The following is a 22,044-nucleotide window of genomic DNA, read 5'->3' on the forward strand; positions in this document are numbered from 1 at the left end:
TCCGCAGCAGCTGTGAGGGTGCCTCCCAGAGCTCCCCCTCAAGAGACAACTTGCCTTTGAGCTGCAAGGAGTGCATGAGCCAACAGTCTCTAGGTGTTAGAGCCTTCAGGCCCCACCTCAGCTCTGAGGCCAACTCAGGCAGTGACTGAGCACCCAGGAATACTAGGGCCTGGTGGACTCTGCTAAGTTGGGACTCCCCTCACAGGCAGCCTCTGCTGCAGAGCTCCCTGTTGGGTTGGCTAAGACTCGGCCAGGTCTGTTATGTTCCAAGGCTCTCCCTACCCAATTCTGCTTCCTTACCCTTTTATCTTCCCCTGAGTCTGTCAAGTCTGTCCAGGCTGTCAAAAAAAACACCATAGCCTGGGGAGTGTGTGGGGGGTGGGTGGGTTAGACAACAAGACATTTATTTTCTTACAGATCTGGAAGCTAGAAATTCAGGATCAAGGTGCCATTAGAGTTGGTTTCTGGTAAAGATCCTTTTCCCAGCTGGTAGATGGTCACCTTCTTACTTTGTGCTCATGTGGCCTTTCTTCTGTGTAGGGAGAGAGAGAGAGAGAGAGGCTCTTTCTCTTCGTATAAGAGGCCTAATTGGACCAGGGCCCCATCTATATGATCTCACTTGACCTTAATTACCTCCTTAAAGTCTCTACCTTCAAATCCCAGACTCCCAGAAAAGCAAATATGATCCCCAAACTTGAGATGTTCTAAACAACAAGGGGAAAAGGCTGGAGAAAGTTTTTACTTCTCAAACGTAGATTCTAAGTCTGCAGAGGTTTCTGACAAGGCATAGACATAGACTGATTGCCTCCACAATGAGTGAGGTGCCAAAGGTAAGAGGTGTGGAGCCTACCTTGGGAGCAGTCTGTTGAAGGTGGGTTTGGGTGATGAAGACACATGGAGAATAGAAACACCAGAGATACAACCAGACAAGGAAACCCAGAAGAGGGAGAGATTATCTCTACTTGGGAGGACCCCAGAGAACTCTTTAATACAGGCAGCATTGGGGTTTGGTTTTGGATGATAGGAAGGTTGGGCATTAAAAGCAAAGGAAGAAGCAAAGGGGATTCAAGGCACAGTGACAAGCCCAGCAGCCTGGAGTGTGTGGTGCTTTAAGACAAGGTTAGAATGACAGAGTGTATTTAAATACTGGAGGACTTTGTTTTGTTTAAAGATTTTATTTATTTATTCATGAGAGACACAGAGAGAGAGATGCAGAGACGTAGGAAGAGGGAGAAGCAGGCTCCATGCAGGGAGCCCGACATGGGAGTCGATCTGGGGACTCCGGGATCATGCGCTGAGCGGAAGGCAGACGTTCAACCGCTGAGCCACCCAGGTGTCCCTAAATAATGGAGGACTTTGAATGCTAAAATATTTGGATTTTGTTGGTATTGGGAAGCCATGAAAGGATGCCTCCATAGGAGTGATCCAATCAGAGATTTAGAAATACAAATTCTTAGCAGGTCAAAAATGTAGGGATAAGAGGTGAGTAGAATAGTTACAGGCTTTTCTAACAGTGAAAACAGAAATGATAAGGGCCTGACTAGATCAGAGAAGAGGCTATGAAAAAGAAGGGTGAGGTCAGAGATTTACTACAGAGGAGAATGACCAATAGGATCTGACATGGGACAAGGGGATACAGAGAAAATGTTGGGGTCATGAGTCTGAATGATCTACAAAATAACCTTAGAATGGACTGAGTCAAAAGGGAAGAGTATGGGCTGAGATGAAGGCAATTGGATATGGGGTTCTGAAGTCTGGGAGAACAGTAAGATTAAAGATAGGATTCTGGAAGTCATTCCTACTGCCATCTTCACACTTCCGGTTCAAGTGCTGAAAAAGAAGGGAGATAAAGTGAAAAGAGAAGAGAGAACCCAAAACCAAATCTTGAGGCAGCCTCCATTTACTGGAACTGGGTCCAGGGAATGATTGAGGGGACATCATCAGAGCATCATGGGGCAGAAGCTCTGGAAAGAGTTCTAAGTAGAAGGGATGGTCGACAATGACAGTGCATGCTATAGAGAGGTCACTTCACAAAGGATAAGGATCTGGATTATTGAGAGACTACAGGGTGGGGTGGGGGCACATTGGGGTAGGACCAAAGATGTGACAGGGAAGTGAGAGTTGTGGGCCGAGGACAGTCCTGCTGGATTGAGGTAGGACCTACAGGCAGGGAAATGAGGTAGGGAGGGCTGACTCCTCTCTCAGGACATTTGAAGGTCAAAAGGAGGGAATCCCTGGGTGGCTCAGCGGTTTAGCGCATGCCTTTGGCCCAGGGTGTGATCATGGAGTCCTAGGATCAAGTCCCACATCAGGCCCCCTGCATGGAGCCTGCTTCTCTCTCTGTGTCTCTCATGAATGAATGAATGAATAATCTTTAAAAAAAATCAAAAGGAGAGAAGGCAGTTTAACAAAGCCTCAAGAGTTAATCTAAGAACATAAAATTTTAAGAATTTTTATTTGAAAATAACTTCAAATACACAGAAAAGTTGCAGAAATATAAATTGGACACAGAATACCTACGTTTTGCTTAGATCCACCTATTGTTAACATTTTGCCCATTTGTTTCACCATTTGCTCTCTCTCTTTATATATACGTAGACATATATGTAAATAAGTGTTTACAAATATCCATATGTTATATAAAACATTTTTCTGAATCTTTGGAAAGAAAATATGTACATCATGGCTCTTTACCCCTAAATACATCAGTGTGTATGTACTAAGAACAAAAATATTCCCTTACATAACCACAGTATATTAATCAACTTCAGTAAATTTAGTATTAATACAATCTTCTCTTCAGTTGACCTGATAATGTTCTTTACCTCTTTCCCCCCCAAACTGAGGTGAGCGGGCAAGCTGGCCTTTCTTCATAGATTCTCAGCGCTGTAGCCCCTGGGGTGGGGGAGGGTCTGGGCCAAGGCGGGTGGGCTCCTCCATTAGCAAGCACTTAAGCTGTATTTCAGTTGCCAATGGCCATGGTTCATGAGAACATAGGCAGGATCTAGGTCTACCTAGGAGGTGAGCAGAGGTCAAAAGATAATTGTGTAGATGTGAGTCAGGCTGACCTCCGTATAGGTTATACTCCTGGCCTGCATAAGTTGTTATTTTAGAAGAATTCCTTTTGGTGTCCCTTCTCACTTTTATGAAAGAAAAAACATTTACCAGTCTTTTAAGGCTTGTTCAGCTGAGTGGACAGTACTTTACACTGGCTCTGTATTCTCTTTGGGCAAAGGATGCATTTCTGAGCCTACATTGAGATATCCATGTCTTTGGAAATGGATCCTTCATGGAATTCAAAGCCATCTCAAGGACTTTATTATTTGCTTAAATGGACAAATTGCTGAAGCCATTCTAGAAAGATGATATGTTTCTGCTAATATCTTCAGTGTTTGGCCTGTGAGGGATGCCTTCAGGTTTTTATCCTTTTCGATGCTGTTCACCTCTCACCTTGGCCACTTCTAACTCTGAGACATAGTATATCTGGTACTTTATCAACTATAAACACAAAAATCAATGTGACAAGAAGGTACAAACAGAGGTGTTTCTGACCCGAATTCTTTTATTTTTTATTTTTTCCGAATTCTTTTAGTAGGATTATTTGGCAACATAGAAATTTGTTCTGCCTAATACCTCTTTGTGGGTCTTGGCAATCCCATTATTTCACATACTTCTTTTACTAGATGAAAGTTATATATCCCATTGTATTTCCTTTTTTGTGTTGGCTGCAAGAAATTCCAGAGCCATATTTACTTAATATGTCAATCGCAACAAATATATTAGCATAGATGGTTCTTTTGTTTTATCTCCATCTACCATATCTATGTATATATTTGGCTTTTCTTCTATTTATATATATCATCATTTCCCATATCTCTATGGTTATCTATGTATAAGTATCTTTCTACATATGATTTTCTTGTACATATTTCCTTAATATTAAACATCCTAAAGTCATTTTCGGAAGCAAATGGGTGCCTCATAAATACATCATTCCTTACAGGACACTTGTCTCATTCTAGCCACTTATTCTATCCCTTTCACATATAAAAGCAAGTCTAAGACATTTTCTCTCATGCTTGTTAACTACCCCTCCTGGTCCCAACTATAAATGGCCTTGCCACAGAAGGCAATTTGGTTTGGGGCAGGAGCTCTTAGTTAAAATAGAAACTTCTCTTCTTGGATTACATCCTGGGTCCCTGTGTTTATTCAATTTCTTCTGGAGTTCTGATGCTGACATAAACCAAAGGGAATGTTGGTCCAGAGGGGCACTACCTTCCCAAGCTGACTTTTATAAGAGAGGAGAGAAAGCCTGGTCTTGGGGAGGTGGATGCTCCCCCAGCCACAGCAGAGAAAGATGAGAGGATTAGAGGGTGGAGTTTCCTCACAGGTGATCCTTCTTACCAGTGGGGACTCCTGATTGATTACTGGCTGAGATCTGAAGAGTGGAACCAAGAACATCAATAGACAGGTCTGTGAGGAACTTTCAAAGTGTCTTCTCCCTGTGAGATAGAAGATATCCCAAGTCAGGGGAGATACTTTCTCTGCTGGTTGGTTCTGGAGCCAAGGCTCTACTGGCTTTCTGCATGTTTCTAGGAGAAAACAGAGAAGTTTAAAAAAAAAAAAAAAGATACATAGGGGAGGTCATTTTGCTTTGTCTCCATATAAAATATAATAATAAAAGCTAACATTTGTACAGACTTTTCAAGTGTCAGATATTTTTCCAAGCACTTACACACACACCACCCAATAGATAAGTATATTATCATTATCCCCATTTTCCAGAGGAGGAAACTGAGGCTCATGAAGGATAAATAACTTGCCCAAGCTCACACAGCTAGTAAGGTGGCAGAGGTGGCTCTCATACCCTGGAAGTCTGGCTTCTGAGTTTGTGTTTCCTATCCCTGTATTATAAACTCATCCAGCAGCCAGCACACAACTTTCAGATGGCCCCTATCCCACGCAAGCCAGAGGAAACAGACCTCCTGAGTCCCAAACAGGGTATCATATTGCTCTCAAGTCCCTGAGAATTCCAGAGAAAACTTGTTCACTAGAATTGTGTCAGCCCATTTTCTTTCCCATGGGCCAGAGACAGTATAAAGTGTGCTGATTTACAGTCTAGCTGGAAGTCTTTTTTGAAGAATTTTAGAAACATCACTCTTCAAACTTCTAGAAGAAGGTAAGAATTTAGATCACATATTCATTTGAAACACAATGATTAGGGGCCTAGTGCATGCCACACACTTTGCTGGGTCCTGGAGAGATGATAATTCGGCTTCAGGGGTCCCTGCTCTCAGGACACTGCCAGTCCCAGAATATGATGCAAGGGGATAAAGAGGGAAGGATGCTTCAGCAGGTAAAGGAAAACCTGGGTTGGGCATCCCATCCTACTATTAACCAACCACTGAGGTAGGCTGTCTCATACATCTCTAATTTTTCAAAGAGGCATCCAAAAACTGCAGGGAACACTTAAGATGATTTTATTCAGGCTACTGAAACAGGGAGAAAGCTTATTAATGAGGAATATATCAAAGAAAAGGAAGAGGCCTGAGGTTTTACAGGCAGGTAGATAAGGGAGTCAACCCCAAGTCTTACAGGAGTCAAGCAGAAGAATTATTTGAAATATTCGAGGGCAGACAGGGTGATCCTTTGCAGTTAGCCATTTCCAGGGCACAGGGTGGGGAAGGGATTTCTCAGTTGTTGCTGTTTCCTGGAACATGGGGCTTCACTTAAGTTCAATATCATCACAGGGCTGCATACTTCCAGGATGCGCAAGTGTATAACCAAGGGGTACCTAAAACCACAAAATTAACTGGAAAGGCTTCCCCAAATATCTATTTTTACTTGAAATTGTGGGGACAGAATCACTACTTTACATAAAACAAATACAGAAGAGAATTGAAATATTTAGGATTTTAAAGGTAAAATCGTCAAAGAGTTCATCCTTGACGTAGGATTCTGAAATAGGAACCTGTTTCTCTGGATCATTTGGGGTATCTCCATAGAAGTTGAGAAGTTATTTATTCTTTTATTGAATTCCTACAGCAACTCTGATAATACATGTTTTTTATTAAAGCTTCACGGGGATCATATTATCTTTATGTCAGGTTTTATTTCTTCATGTGCTTCCATAACTGTCTTTTTTCTAACCTTAAAATTTTTTTAATGACAAATTTTTCATTCTGGAATATTATAGAAATATTGCAAGGATAGTATGGAGAGTTCCTGTACATCCTTTACTTGTTTTTTTTTTTTTTTAAAGATTTATTTATTTATTTATTTATGATAGACCGAGAGAGAGAGGCAGAGACACAGGAGGAGGAAGAAGCAGGCTCCATGCAGGGAGCCCGATGTGGGACTTGATCCTGGGACTCCAGGATTGCGCCCTGGGCCAAAGGCAGGCGCTAAACCGCTGAGCCACCCAGGGATCCCCCATCCTTTACTTGTATACCCCGTTTCTACTAATGTTAACATCATTTTTTAAAGATTTTATTTATTTATTTGTTTGTTTATTTAAGAGCACATGACCACACTCTTGAGCAGGTGTGAGTGGGGGGAGGGTTAAGAGGGAGAATCTCAAGCAGATCCTGTGCTGAGCACTGAGCCCGATGTAGGGCTCCATCTCACAACCCTGAGATCATGACCTGAGCCAAAATCAAGAGTCGGACACTTAACTGACTGAGCCACACAGGAACATCTAATGTTAATATCTTACATAACCACAGTACATTGGTTAAAACCAATAAAATTGGGAGGCCTGGGGGGCTCAGTGGTTGGGCACCTGCCTTCAGCTCGGGGTGTGGTCTTCAGGTCCTGGGATCGAGTCCCGCATCGGGCTCCCTGCATGGAACCTGCTTCTCCCTCTGCCTGTGTCTCTGCCTCTCTCTGTGTCTCTCATGAATAAATAAATAAAATCTTTAAAAAAAAACATTAAAATTAATGTTAGCCATTGATATTAACTAAAATACAGACTTGATTTAAATGCCACCCATTTTTCCACCAATGTCTTTTACTGTTCCAATATCCAATCCATGATTCCACATTGCACTTAACACATATGCCAGTTTTTTTTAAAGTTTATTTTTAAGTAATCTTTACACCCAATGTGGCTGAACTCACAACCCTAGGATCAAGAGTCACATGCTCTCCCACCTGAGCCAGCCAGATGCCCCAACATACATGCCTTTTGATTGAAAGAATCTTTCATGAGGCCTAAGTGCCAGGCATCATCCTATGTGTTGGAGAGCCCCTGAACCCCAGAGCCCTGGTTTATGGGCATATAAAGGACACTGTGGGGACAGTGGCTTATTGTCTGCCCTGTCCTACTGAGATGTGAGGAGTCTTTATGACCAAGGACTGTGGGTTTGAGTCTGAATCCTTTTGCAAACAGACGTGCCAGCTCTGGTGCACACTCACTGGCTATCAGGGAGAGGCGTCTTGGTGCTGGGGTGGATGGGTTTCCCAGCCCCTGCTCCTCAACTCCTGGCAGCATTTCTGAGCTCGTGGTGGGACCTCTATGAGTCTCCCCGTTGGGATGTCCCTCTGGAGCCCCGTGCTGAAAGGTTAGCACCTTTGAAATTAGATAAAGGGCATCAAGACACAGCTGTGTTTGTTTTATAAATTAAAGGGGCAAATCATTAAAAGAATTGTTTTCCTGAAAATAAAGAGATTAAACAGGTCTCTCTTCTCCCCTGCTCCTCACTCCTCTTTCTCCAGTTTGTCTCCAAAGGACTCCAGCTTCATGTTAAAGAGCAAAGAATTATCTCTGTTTCAATCTTGGGGACTGGCTGGCTCCATAACAATTATAATCTCTTATCTGAACCCGCCTGGGGCAATGGGGCCACTGAAGCCAAATTCTTTCCAGTATTAACTGCCATTCAAATGGATACAGGAGAATAATTGAGCCAGGTCCTTTAATGTTGGGGTAGGGGGTGGCCCAAGGTGATTCTCAAACTCCCCTGTTAAGGACTTTTCCCTTAACCCACTTCTGTAGAAAGTTTGGTGCATATTGGAAATTTAAGATTTTTAATACACGAAAGGGGGAAAGAGGACGAAACAAGCATGTGAAAGTGCTTAGAAATCACCTGACACTCAGTAAGTATTCAGTTAATGTTAGTCATTGTTACTATATTTCAGAGGTCTGTGAGGGACATTTGTACTTAATTAGGAAGACAAGGAGGAGCCTACAGGGTTTTTTAGAAGGATGACATGGTTGGATTGGGATGGTGGTCTTCAAGGAGTTTACAAACTAGTAAGTTCTTAAATCATGCACACAGAACAAGACACAAGGTAGTAAATACAGTAATTAATTAATAATAATACAAAGTCACTTTACCTGCATGATGTCATTTCATCCTCCCATCACGCCTATCTGGTCACCGTTACTTTATCCCCAGTTTACAGAGGGAGAAACAGAGGTTAAGAAACTAGTAAAAGCAGAGCTCAGAGTCCAGGTGGTATCCTACATACCCTTCTCCCAGGGAGGTGTGGTGGGAGTCCTGTCTACCCACCCACTCCACAGCCAGCTCCATCCCAGCACATCCTGAGTGTTGGCTTCTCCCTTTTCTCTCAGCTGGGAACAACTTGAGGGCAGAGTCCGCGTCTTCTCACCTGGGCATCTTGAGAGCTAGCACAGAGACCGACCTGTGTGGAAACTCAATAAAAAATTGTGTCAAATAAGGCACAAATAAGGCACAGGTTTGCCTGGATGGTTCAGTAAGAAGAGCATTCATTGGGTGTAGAGATTACTAAATATAATAATATAAAATAAGCAAACGAAGAAATACACAAAGGAATGTGAGCCCCCAGACATCCCTGCCTAAGAACTCCTGGCGTCCTTGTTCTGTTGGCTAATCTCATGCTCCTATTTCTTTTTCTGGGACGAAGGGGTGAACCTGTGGCCTATTTTACCAAAACATCATGGGCAATTAGCAATGGGAACTCTAAAATGCTCAGAGAATGCAAAAATGCAGCCAATGTAATTAACTGCGGTCTGTTCCCTGACCTCCATAATGAAAGAAGATCCTTAATTTTTTTTTAATGGGAAAATAAAGAGCTTTCCCCCATCAAACCAGCATGGATGTTCTACTCCATGAGCAAATGCTGAAGCGGCCCAGGATGTCAAGATGGAAAATGGTCTCTCAGCCTGGAGGTTTCTAGGGTCAATCTATAAAGATAAGTGCTCTGTGAGATTTATTGTGCCTGTGAGAGACTTGGAGAACTGGGATAAAGCTCACACTCTGCTTGTAGCACAGGCAGTGTATGGAAGGAAATGAACTCTCCCAGTCAACAGTAACAAGATGGGCTCTTCCAGAAGACAGTAGAAATTCTTATGGGAGGACCCAATGTTGAGCTTTTGCTCAATTTCTGGAGCTCCCTCCAGGCCTCTGAATTACCCACCAAGAAATCCCTAAGGAGAAATTAGAGAATGAGGAAAATAAGGCAGTCCACTTTGTATGGTGCAACAACAACAAAGCCCTACATGTTAAAATCCTAAAGGGCCCGGGGCACCTTGGTGGCCCGGTCAGTTAAGCGTCTCACTCTTGGTTTCAGCTCAGGTCATGATCTCAGGGTCCTGGGATGGAGGCCTGTGTCAGGCTCTGTGCTCGGCGTGGAATCTACTTGGGATTCTCTCTCTCCCTCGCTCTCTGCCCCTCCTGCTCGTGCTATCCCTCTTTCTCTGTCTCAAATAAATAAATAAATAAATGAGTACTAAATGGCATGGAATGAAAGACTAAGCAACCCTCAGAAAAGTCCCAAAAGCCAGGCTGAGCCCGGCCAGCATTCTCCTGAGGGGAGGCAACCCTGCTACCAGCAGCTGGGTGAGGAGCTGGGAGACAGGTCTCCTTTCCTTTCCTTCTACAACACTTGACCACCTCCCTGGGGCCTAAGTAATTTAATGATGCAGAACTTCCCTTTCCCCTAATATTGAGCTCAAGCTAGGCCATTTCTAGTTCCCACAGGCATGTGCGGGTTTGAGCCACTCTGTGCTGCTGTGAAAGCTTCAGGCTGGGATTTGGAACACAAGCAGAACAGGGGCCTCTGGGTTTAAGAGGCTGAGTGGGCAGCAGAGGCTGACGGTTTGCTACTGTACTGCACTCCAGAAGACAGGCCTCTCTAGTGCACCCAACCTAAGGCAGTAGCCAGCTGAGAAAAATGAGGTTGGTTTCAGCTGGGCATTTAACAATTGTTTGCCTCTTAGCTTATTTCATGCTATTTTATTTTATTTATTCATGAGAAACACACAGAGAGAGGAAGAGACATATGCAGAGGAAGAAGCAGGCCCCATACAGGAAGCCTGATGTGGGACTCGATCCCAGGACTCCAGGATCACACCCTGAGCCAAAGGCAGGTGTTTAACCACCGAGCCACCCAGGTGTCCCTATTTCATGATTTTTTTTTTTAATTCAGCTTTACTGGGGTATGATTGACAAAATTGTAAAGTATTTAGAGTGTACATTATGGCAATTTGGTATCCAAATAAACTATGAGAAGATTTTCCCCCTGCTAGTTAACTAACATATCAATCATCTCACATATTTACTTGAGGAAGAGTGCACACAAGTGGGGAAAGGGGCAGAGGAAGAGGGAGAGAGAGAAGCTCAAGCAGATTCCCCACTAAAAGTAGAACCCAACGAGGGGCTTGATCTTACAACCCTGAGATCATGATCTGAAATGAAATCAAGAGTCAGACGCTTAACCAGCTGAGCCACCCAGGTGCCCCATCACATATTTATCTTTTTTTAATGAGAACATTTAAGTTCTACTCTCTACTCAAATTTCAATCACATGATAGTGTTATCGACTATCATCGTCATATTTTACATTAGATCTTTGTGCTTTTTATAATGAAAAATATCAAATATGTAAAGAAGTAGAGATAGTAATATAATCAACCCCCCTATATTACTCAGACTCAACAATTAACAGGATTTTGCCACATTTGCTTTTTCCTTTTGCACCTTTGCTGAAATGTTTTATTTTAAAGCAAATCCAAGATCGCATGTCATTTCAGTCCTAGACACTTCAATCTGCATCTCCAAAAGAAATAAAGATATGTCTTATACAACCACAATACTATTATCATGCCCAACAAAATAAACAATAGTGATTTGGTAGCCTTCAATACTAAGCCTCTCCCTCTAAGGAATGATACCTTGGGCTTAGAATCAGGGCTTCGGAAAAGCTCCCCCAGAGCTATTTAAGGGGGAAGAAATTCTAGCCACAAGTTTGTTCTCCAAGCCTCAACCCAGAATCTTTGCCTTTGTTTTGCAGGGGAGACATTTCCCATAAACCTCTGCCTTACTGGTCTTGCAAAGACCTGGTAGTCTCCTACTCCCTCAGCCTCTCAAACAGGAGCTTGAGCTCTCCTGCTATAGGAGCATCCTCAAACTAGAGTGTATCGGAATTATCTGGGAGATTTGTTGAAATAACAGATTCTGGGCCCCGCCCCCAGAGTTACTAATTCAGTAGGCCTGGGGCAGACTTGAGAATTTGTGGCTAACAAGTTCCCAGATGACAGGATTCTGCTAATCCTGGGACTACACTTGCAGAGTCACCAAACTACAGTCAACCACACAAGTGGATCTTTGCAGGACAAACCTAGAAGCCAGCACTGCTGTCCCCGCCTGTTGGCTGCCTGTGGCTGTGGCGGCAGCTCTCCCGTGCGGAGAGCCATCTGTGTGCGGGCAGGGATTTGGGATCTCTTCATTACCCTAGAGTTATTCCCACTGCTGACATACTTGGGCATACATCAATTCCCACAAATTGGGTTTCTGGTGCCTTTTTACCTGGTAACTGGGCCCAGCCTCGCTCTGCCATGACCAGGCTCCTCACCTGGACTCCATTCCTTGACGGACCAGAGTTCTCATCCTCCAGGCTCAGTGTCTTCCAGCTGGGTAATCTCGCACCAGGTCCTTGACTTGTCCTGGGGGTTGGCTGGCTTTCTCCTGTCCCTACCAGGGTACCTGCAGCAGTTGTGAGGGGACATCCTTTCCTGTTGTCTTCTTCTAACACACACAGCGCAACGCCTTTTTCTAATTCATGCTACGGTGCTGTGCCAGGCCCTAGTCTGCTTCTCTGTCAACTGCTTGCTCCACCCTCATCCTGGATTCAGCCTGAACTGTTGAATAATGAGTCCCATCTGGCTCCCAGCCTGCAACCATACTTATTCGCCTGTCCCTCCCAGCCCCAACCCTTGCAGTACACATGCTTTCCAGCTGGTTCCTTCTCAGCCTAACCCACACTGTCTCTGGTTCCACAAAGGTCCAAGCCTGAGCCAGGTGGGCTTCCAGAGGCCAGAAGAAGCTAAACCAAGCCATCTGCAACTTATCTGACCCTGAAATGAAGATTCTGGACCCTGGGGGTGACTGGGGATGACTGGGTGGTTCAATAGGTTAGGTGTTTGCCATTGGCTCAGGTTATGATCTCAGGGTCCTGGGATCAAGTCCCAAGTCAGGCTTCTTGCTTAGCAGGGAATCTGATTGTCCCTCTCCCTGTGCTCCTCCCCCTGCCTGTGCTTGCTCTCTCCCTCTCTCCCTCATTCTCTCTCTCTCTCAAAAAATAAATAAAATCTTTTAAAAAATCTGGACCTTGAACATTATTAAAATTAAAGGCAACATGCCTGAGTGGCTCAGCCGGTTAAGCATCTGACTCTTGATTTTGGCTCAGGTCAAGATCTCAGGGTCATGAGATTGAGCCCTGTGTGGGGCTCCATGCCTCAGCGGGGAGTCTGCTTGAAATTCTCTCTCCCTCTCCCTCTGCCCCTCCTCTGGTGTTCACTCTCTTTCTCAAATAAATAAATAAATCTAAAAAGAATATATTAAAGCCAGGGTACTTGGGTGGCTTAGTCAGTTAAGCATCTGCCTTTGGCTCAGGTAATGATCCCAGGGTCCTGGGATGGAGCCCTCACATCGAGCTCTCTGCTCAGTGGGGAGTCTGCTTCTCCTTCTCCCTCTGCCTGCTGCTCCCTGTTCTCTCAGATAAATACATAAAATATTTTTAAAAATTAAAGCCAACATATGACAGTTCATGAACCAAATGGCCCCTCCCAGACAGGTTGATGGCTCTCTCTTTAGATGTGGATACTTGCCCCAGGACCCAGTCTCATCCTAGCAGCACCCAGTTTGTTTCTCAGAGCAGTAGCTGCTCCCAAGTAATATTGGGCCTGCTTTTCCTCATCCCTCAAAGGGGCTCCTCTTGGACCTCAGACCCCTTTCTGCACCAAGTCCTCAGTTGCCCTGCCAGTTAGTGAGTCAAATTTACAAACCCATTAACCCCAGAGGAGGGTCTAGAGACAAAACTTAAGCTAACAGGTATGAGGGCCCCATCCTGGGAGAAGGCATGGGTGTGTCCATCCATTCATCCATCCATCCAGTAAATCCAGTAAACATTTCCTGAGTGCCTACAAGGACCAGGGACTCTTCTAGACACTGGAAGTGCCACAGACAACTACATGGAGAAAATCTTTTGTCTTCACAGATATTGTATTCCAGTGGAGGAGACAGGTGATAAACAAGTAAATAAATGAAAAATGTGTGGTAAAATAAGACCCTAATGTCTAAATTCTTCTTCAGAAGAAGAAAATGCTAAGAAAAAATAATAAAGCAAGGCAGGAAGATATAAAAATGTTGGGGGGCAGTTAAACATTTTAAATGGCTTGATTTGTATAAGAAACGGAAAGCCTCCCTAAGAGAGTAACCTGGAAGCGAGGTCCTAACTGGCCACTGACAAGAGAAACCCAGAAACACTGAGGAGTTGGCAGTTACACAACACAGAGGAGAGAGGCTGTGTCTCTGCGGAGCCAGCAGTGAAGGGAGCTGAAGGGTGTCACCAATTCGGTTTTTGTAGGGACCAGAAACAGGCGAGCAACTGATGTGCTCTCTGGCGTCCCTGGGGGGCGAGGCGGGTTGGGGGGTGAAGCCAGAGTACCTTCCCAGCAGGTGCCACAAGACAGGCGATGACTCAGAGGGGAGAGAAGGCACCGCGGGTTCAGAAAGCAGCTTCCCAGACTGGGCCCTAGAAGAGCGAGAGTTAAACTGAGCCAGAGAAAACAGAGGACTCGGGAAGGAAGAGTGTGAAAATCAAGATCAGGAAGGACGATTTTATCTTTGGCTAAAGGCCCTTGGAAGCCGCTGCAGATTCCGATTCAGATGCTGGGGAAAGAGCAGCGGGAGGGCCCTGGGGAGGCGCTGGCCCACAGCCAGCCGTGGCCGTGGACAGGCTGAGAGGAGGGGAGGGGGGAGCCGGGAGAGACGCGTGGGAGGCAGCAAGCACAGAGGCCTGCTCACCTCCCCTATCCCTGTTTACTTTTCTTCTTCTTTTTTTTTTTTTTTTAAGATTTATTTATTTATTTATGAGAGACACAGAGAGAGGCAGGCTCCATGCAGGGAGCCCGATGTGGGACTCGATCACAGGACTCCAAGATCACGCCTGGGAGCCGGAGGCAGACACTCAACCGCTGAGCCACCCAGGGATCCCTACCCTTCTTCTAATGATATGATGAGCTCGCATCCCCGCTGGTGCCAGGACTGCTTGAGCCGCGGCCAGGTGGGTCCCACATCGGGGAGCCCCGGGCTTGCAGGGCCACACAGGGCAGGTGGCGTGGGGGTCACGGCTGTGGGGAGGGAGAGGCTGGGTCGGCTGCACAGACCGCCAGGGAACAAAACACTCCTCTCCTCGTTGGAGTTGAAAGTAATCCAGTAGATTCATTTCCTCTTTCTTTCTTTTCCTTTTAATTTAATTTAATTTAATTTATTTTTATTTTTTGTGCTGTTCATGCCTGTTGTGGCAGAGCCATAGACTCTCCAAGGAGAGAGATTTTTAAACTACCTCTCCCCAGGGTGCCTGGGTGGCTCAGTCAGCTGAGCGGCCTCCTCTATGTCATGATCTCAGGGCTCCCACCCAACAGGGAGTCTACTTGAGGACCCTCTCCCTGCCTCTCCTTCCGTCCCTTCTCCTCCCACCCACATCTCTCTCTAAAATAAAGAAAGGTGCTGTTTCTCAAATAAATAATTAAAATCTTAAAAGGGGGGGGTGGGCCTGGGTGGCTCAGTTGGTTAAGTGTCTACGCTGGGCTCGGGTCATGATCCCAGGGTCTTGTGATCAAATCCTGCTTGGGACTCCCTGCCCCATGAAGAGTCTGCTTCCCCCTCTCTTTCTGCCCCTCCCTCCCACTCATGTATGCTCGCTCTCTCAAATAAATAAATAAAATCTTAAAAAATAAAATAAAGATAGGTGAATCTTAAATAAATAATAAATAAATAATAAACTACCTCTCCCTTTACTGTGTCTCAGCTGTTCCACCTCTGCTGACTGCATGTGTGTGAACCCCCATGGCATCTCCACCCCACACAAATCTTCATGCCCAACCAGCTGTGTTTCATCTCCCACTTGTTTTTTCTTAGGCGGGGGAAATCTCTTGATTCCCCACCTTTCCATAGTACCCTGTAGAAACCACTTCATTGTCCATTTATTCTGGATTTTTCCCTCATCTTATGCAACCTGCTTACACTAGTCAACATCCTGCCTCTCACTGCCTTTCCTTTGCCAGAGTCCTCAACACACAGAGGAAGGAAAAGCACATCAAGTCTGTGTGGTCGTGGGACACCTGGGTGGCTCAGTGGTTTAGTGCCTGCCTTCAGCCCAGGGTGTGATCCTGGAGTCCCGGGATCGAGTCACACATCAGGCTCCCTGAATGGAGCCTGCTTCTCCCTCTGCCTGTGTCTCTGCCTCTCTCTGTCTCTCAAGAATAAATAAATAAAATCTTATTAAAAAAAAAAAAAGTCTGTGCAGTCAGTCATGCCAAATCCTTATCATCCGGTCACACCACCTTCTCCAGGTCTCTGATTCTTCCTGGTTCACATTTTCTCTTTTCCCTGTTGTCATCCTTGGTGCCCTCAACTTTCATGTCAATAACCTGTTCAGGGGATTCCTGGGTGGCTCAGTGGTTTAGCACCTGCCTTCAGCCCAGGGCATGATCCTGGAGTTGCGGGATTGAGTCCTGCGTAGGGCTCCCTGCATGGAGCCTGCTTCTCCCTCTGCCTGTGTCTCTGCCTCTCTCTGTATGTGTCTGTCATGAATAAATAAATAAATAAATAAATAAATAAATAAACAAACAAACAAACTAAAAAAAAAAAAAAAACCTGTTCAGTCCCTTGCCAACCTCTTCTATGCTCTCCTCCACACTGATGACCTTTCTTCTCCAGTATTGTAGCTATAGCTGGACCACATTTCAGTTGTCTCCTCCCAAGACACTGAGCATGGTGCTCTCTTAACATGGTCTGCTCACTCACCATCCATATCCCCACTTCCTCACCACTGTTGGCTCTTTATAGTTTATACAGTCTAATATCCCGCTTTGGTCTACATTTTCAACACACATACACACATACACTTGGACACCTCTCTGGGCTCTACTTGCCTTCTATTCTGATCTTCTTTCCCACCAATGAGCACAGTTAAACCAGAGGAAGGAAATATCCTCTATGCAAAACTACCTTCTCTTCAAAAATGATAACAATTGGTATTGTGCGCTGACTATAGATACTATTCTATTCTAAGAACTTTATGTAGATTATCTCATCTAATCCTCACAACCCATGAGTTAAGTACAATTATTACCCCAAAGCACAGAAAAGGAAAGGAACTTGCCCAAGGTCATGCAGTTAGAGGCAAGATTTAAAGAAAATCTATTCTATTTTAGTGCCACAAACAACTCTCAACCCCTGCCCCCGCCAAGTTACATGGAATAGGTGTTGGTTTTCCTAAGATTTCAGTGGCAGGATTCTTGTACCTAGAAAGTTCTTGTGATTCACTATAACCTGCTGAGGGCTTCACACAGAGGAGGAACTCAATAAAGATATAGTGAAAGTACTTAAATTACCAAAATCTGATTTGTGCATAAAATTTAAGACCCTCAAGTTCATGAAGCGAGCTCCACAAGTGAGATAGCTAGGAAGAGGGAAACTTGGATGAAAGGCATAAGTGTGCATATTTGAAAAGCAAAGTTTTTGTTCTACTTGAATTAACAGATGGTAAAATGTTGATGACACTGTAATCTATGCCCATTCAGACATAAATTTCCAGCAGTTGGTGCATTTACATTCATTAAAACAACAACAACAACAACAACACGCTTGGAATAAACAGCCTTGCAAATATTGCCAGGAATTTCTTAAACTCAGATTCTTAATATGATCCCAGAAAATGTGATGTGTTCTGCATCCAAGAACTGATCCCTGGAACAAGAATACCAGTGATAAAGAAATCCACTGTTAACATAAGCATGCAAATACAGGCTGTGGTGCTGAGGCAAAGGATATCGGAGAACTGTGTTGGGATCTTGAATGGCTTGTGGTTTACCAAGCAGTCATCATTGTCACTTGCTGTGTGGAACAGAGGCATAATGACACGTAGAAGCTGTATCATCTTGCTGAAAAGGACCGTTAGCCATGGCCTACAAGATAGGCTTTGAATTGGCAACATAGATATGTGTCTAAACTTCAGTCTTTTCTCTTAAACTAATTCCCCCAACATTGAGGCAATTACTATTGAGGCCAGCTGCTCCTGGCCAGACAGGTGTGACCAGCATGGCAGTGGCCTGGCATCTCTCTCTGAACTGGTCAAAGGCAAAAACAGAAAGAAAACAAAAACTTTCCTAGATATTCTAAGGGTAAATGCAAGAAATAGGGGGAATGTTTTAAGAAGTGGCTTAGGACCACAGAGCAAGGATAAGCCACATTATAGTGTGTATACCAGTAAATGAAGAGAAAGAACCACCTCAACAGCAGATGGAGAATCTAAACTCAAGTTCCAGAGATTATGGCAGTTGCAGCTTTGGTGAAATCTCTCAACTCCAGGCCAGTTTCATTTGTTGTTTAAGAACATATGTCTTTTGGGACACCTGGCTGGCCCAGCGGTTGGGCATCTGCCTTTGGCTCAGGGCATGATCCCTGGATCTGGGATCAAGTCCCACTCCCTCTGCCTATGTCTCCATGTCTCACTCTCTCTCTCTCTCTCATGAATAAATAAATAAATAAATCTTAAAAAAAAAAAAAAAAGAACAGATGTCTTTTGATGTGGAGAAAAAAGAACCCTTGTGTCCTCCTGTTGTTGGGAATGCAAACTGGTGCAGCCACTAAGGAAGAGTATAGAGGTTCCTCAAAAAATTAAAAAATGACTTCCTATAGGATCCAGTTATTCCACTACTTTGGGTATGTACTCAAAGAATACGAAGACATTGATTTGAAATGATTTATGAACCCCTAAATTTATTCCAGCACTATTTACCATAGCCAACGTAGAAGCTGCCCAACTATCTATCAACAGCTGAATGGATAAACATGTGGCATACATACACAATGGAATATTACTCAGGCATAAATAAGAATGAAATCTTACCATTTGCAACATGGATGGATCTAGAGAGTATAATGCTAAGTGAAGTAAGTCAGTCAGAGGAGGACAAATACTGTATGATTTTACTCATATGTGGAATTTAAGAAACCAAACAAACAAAAAAAGAGACAAACCAAAAACCAGACTCTTAACTATAAAGAATAAACTGATGGCTGCCAGAGGGCGGTGGGGACGGTGAGGGCAAAATAGATGAAGGGGATTAAGAGCATAATTACCATGATGAGCACTGAGTAATGTATAGAATGATTGAATCACTATATTGTACACCTGAAACTAATATAACACTGTAAGCTAACTATCCTGGAATTTACAGATTTTTTTAATAATAGATAATAAAATAAGTTACAATCTATAAAAAAATTTTTTTAAACAACAGATGTCTTTTAGAAGTCAAGTGTCTGAAGGCAATTAGCTAATAGTAACTCAGTGGGCCACTATAAGCATGTCTGATTGGCAATCAGCAAATGATGCCCAAAAGGGTGGGAAAATAAGTTAGAAGCTGGAGATGTGGGGAGACTGGCTTTCCCACTCATTGCTGGGGAGCGTGAATGCTACATCATTCGGACAAGAATCAGGCAGTGCCTAATGAAACTTCAAATGTACATGCTCTTGGTCCCAGCTGTCCCCCTCCCGGAAACCTAACCCACAGAAGTGAGAGCACCTGAGGGCGATAACACGTGTGCAAGAGTATTTATTACAGTGTTGTGTGTGCAAGCAAAAAACTAGAAACAGCCTGACGACCTCAGTATAGGACTGATTGAATATGTGCTGGGCATCTGTTGGCTGCCAATTCATCACCATCTGTCCCTTTCTTCCTTACTAACAGAAACTCAATTTCCTTTAGGTATCCATTTGCAGGGAGGAGAGATCTGTAGCTCCAGCTCCAGGAGAAAACCTATATTAGTCTAAAGTGGGGTGGACTTGAAATCTCCAGTTCCACCCTGGTCCCCAACTCTTCCAAACTATGTGAGCTGGGTGTCACTCTAGCGACCCGAGTCCTATTTTCTCAACTAAAAAATGCTCCTTCCCTTCCCACACTTGCCCTGCTCCTATGGTAAGGTTTTTTGTTTTTGTTTTTTAAGATTTTATTTATTTATTCATGAGAGACAGACAGAGAGAGAGAGAGGGAGAGAGAGAGAGAGAGGCAGAGACACAGGCAGAGGGAGAAGCAGGTTCCATGCAGGGAGCCCGACGTGGGCCTCCATCCCGAGTCTCCAGGTTCACGCCCTGGGCTGAAGGCGGCGCTAAACTGCTGAGCCACCTGGGCTGCCCTATGGTAAGGTTTTTAAGTGAAATGATATAAAAGTATTTTGCAAACTTCTAATCATTCTACCAATTTAAATGGCTAAATGGCTAATAGATTTTGGAAAAGTCAGCGTCTGTGTGTATGTGTTACACTTTGTATCTCTGTTCCCCTCCAGGCCCACAGTCATGTTGCCCCTCCTCAACCCTACAGTCTTCCTTTTTTTTTTTTTTTTTAAGATTTTATTTATTCTCAGTTGGAAAAAAAAAAGATTTTATTTATTTATTTGAGCGGGGAGGGGCAGAGGGAGAAGCAGACTTCCCGCCAAGCTGGGAGCCCAATTCCCGGCACAGTCCCAGGACCCTGAGATCATGACCTGAGCCGAAGGCAGGTGCTTAACTGACTGAGCTACCCAGGCACCCCAGCCCCACAGCCTTCCTGCACATAGACTGAGGAACAGCCAACCAGGCCCCTAAGCTGCACCAGCTCACTGCTGGTCTTTCTCCACATGGGACTCCAGCCAACACTTCGATTAACTTTTAACCAAAAAGTGATGATGGCTGTAGGACCCAGCTGCTCTTGCCTTAGAAGGGATTTCTCTCAGATTTTCTTGCTCATGACTCATTACTAAGATATTTCATCCATAACCATCATCTTTCCAAAGAGGAACATTTAAGAGTTGCTTTCCGGATCCCAGTCATCCTGTCCACACTTATGATCACAGATGCTGATTTAACTTGAGAAGACATAAACATTCACTGGCTTTCCTCCACTTATTCCCATCCTTCTAACACTATCTTTCCCCTTCACACCTCTATTTTCTCCTTTTCTTGATACTAACTCCCTTGTTCACACTGCCCTATGCTCCCTTGGTTTTCTTTGAACGCTCAGTTTTTCTGAAATGCAGTTTCCCATTCTCTGTGTGTAGAAAACTTCTTGCTTCTCCGATGGGGTAGGAATTAGCAAAATTTGCTCCCAACACTGCTGTGTCTCTTTTATTTTTTGTTATTTCCGAGCAGAGATGCCATTTTGGAGTGTGTGTGTGTGTGTGTGTGTGTGTGTGTATGTCCACTTGTGTATTTTTAAATACCCAGGAGTTGGGTCACTTGGGGATGAGCTTGTATAATGAGCATACAGAACCAAACTTAACCCATTTGGTTATAATGAAAAGTTGTTTTCTCCTAAGAGTAGCTTTGAGGCCTGGACAGAGTAACAACATATGGGGGAGACAAGTGGAGGTGAGAAGGTGTCCCAGGGGACCTGGAAGAAACACTGGGGATGGCTCAGCATTAAAGGGAAGCTGGGTCACATAGCAGGGAACGCCCAGGTTGCCATTTGGCACTGGTATGTGGAACCTCCAGGACTCCTTGCCTCAGGTTTCTTGTCTCCTGCCTGGCTTCCCAATGCCTCTGTAGCCTAAGGCAGCAGGACCACAAAGAAATGTCACAGAGAACACCCAGGTGGTAGAGTCTGACAGAGCTGGATTTGAATTTTGACGCTGCTTCTTGCTATTACCTTGGGAAAGTCACCTCTCTGGGCCCCAGTGGCCTCTTCTGTGGAGAAGGAATGATCATGAGGGGGAAAAAATGCATATGGAAGCCTGGGAAGAAAAGGTTTGTAGTAAAATAAGGGAAGCTCATTCTGCCTTCAGGGAGAAAATTAATCCCATTAAGGGAAAAAGAAAGCTAATCCTACATAGTGGGTATTAGCTACAGCCACACAATAAGAACTAGCTGGGTAAAGTAACTGCCCTTTGACAAGTTTGCTCTAATTTTGTCAGGCTCTAGTCTAACCTTCTGAGGCTAGGTCTATAATTCTCCCTGGATGGACAGCTATTTCTTTATTAAAAAAAAAAAAAAGGCATTTGTCACTTTATATGCACATAAGCAAGAATAAACCATTAGTCTCCACCCGCATTATAGACAGCTTGATGCCAGCCTCCTCAACAACTGCCCCACTACATGGGGATTTACATGGTACCCTGGAAGGGACACTTGGGCCCTACTCCGGATTCTGAGACCCCTTGTATGACCATGGCCCGATCATTCACTTACCCTCCTCTCGGGGCCTTGTTTTTTCAAGTGACATAAGATGTTGGAATCAGGAGCTCTCTATAGTCTCCTCCATCTCAGACCTCCAATCCTTCTGGCCATAAATGAGAAGCCTTGACCTTATCTCTATTGAACTCCTGTCCCAGACATGAGACTTCCCAGAGTCTGCATTAACTACAGAACAAGAATCCCAAGGCCACAACCACCACAAAAGGAAGACACCATAGGCCGGGCTAACTTTCCAGAAACTGTTAGTGGACAGCAGGGCTAATCTTGTGGTGGTAAGGAGGGGATCCTCCAAATCTTGCCCTATCTGGGCTCCACTTCTCTGCA

The 22,044-nt window shown here is 44.4% G+C and overlaps 1 long non-coding RNA gene across 3 annotated transcripts in view; it reads right to left on the minus strand.

Annotated features, from left to right (window-relative positions):
* Positions 1-398: 398 nt before the first annotated feature.
* LOC121480662 overlaps positions 399-22,044 on the minus strand; it is an 81,338-nt gene continuing 59,692 nt past the window's right edge. Inside the window, exons 3-7 of one of the 3 annotated variants that reach the window (XR_005985045.1) lie at positions 11,790-11,966; positions 8,470-8,643; positions 4,405-4,502; positions 2,826-3,014; positions 399-532 (exon numbers count right to left, since the gene is read on the minus strand). This is a non-coding gene — a long non-coding RNA (uncharacterized LOC121480662). Of the gene's footprint in view, positions 533-2,532; positions 3,015-4,404; positions 4,503-8,469; positions 8,655-11,789; positions 11,967-22,044 lie in introns of those variants that run through there. The other 2 variants (XR_005985043.1, XR_005985044.1) reach the window with 2 other exon arrangements.

This window comes from Vulpes lagopus, chromosome 22 (genome assembly GCF_018345385.1).
Source record: "Vulpes lagopus strain Blue_001 chromosome 22, ASM1834538v1, whole genome shotgun sequence".
Classification (NCBI taxonomy): domain Eukaryota; kingdom Metazoa; phylum Chordata; class Mammalia; order Carnivora; family Canidae; genus Vulpes; species Vulpes lagopus.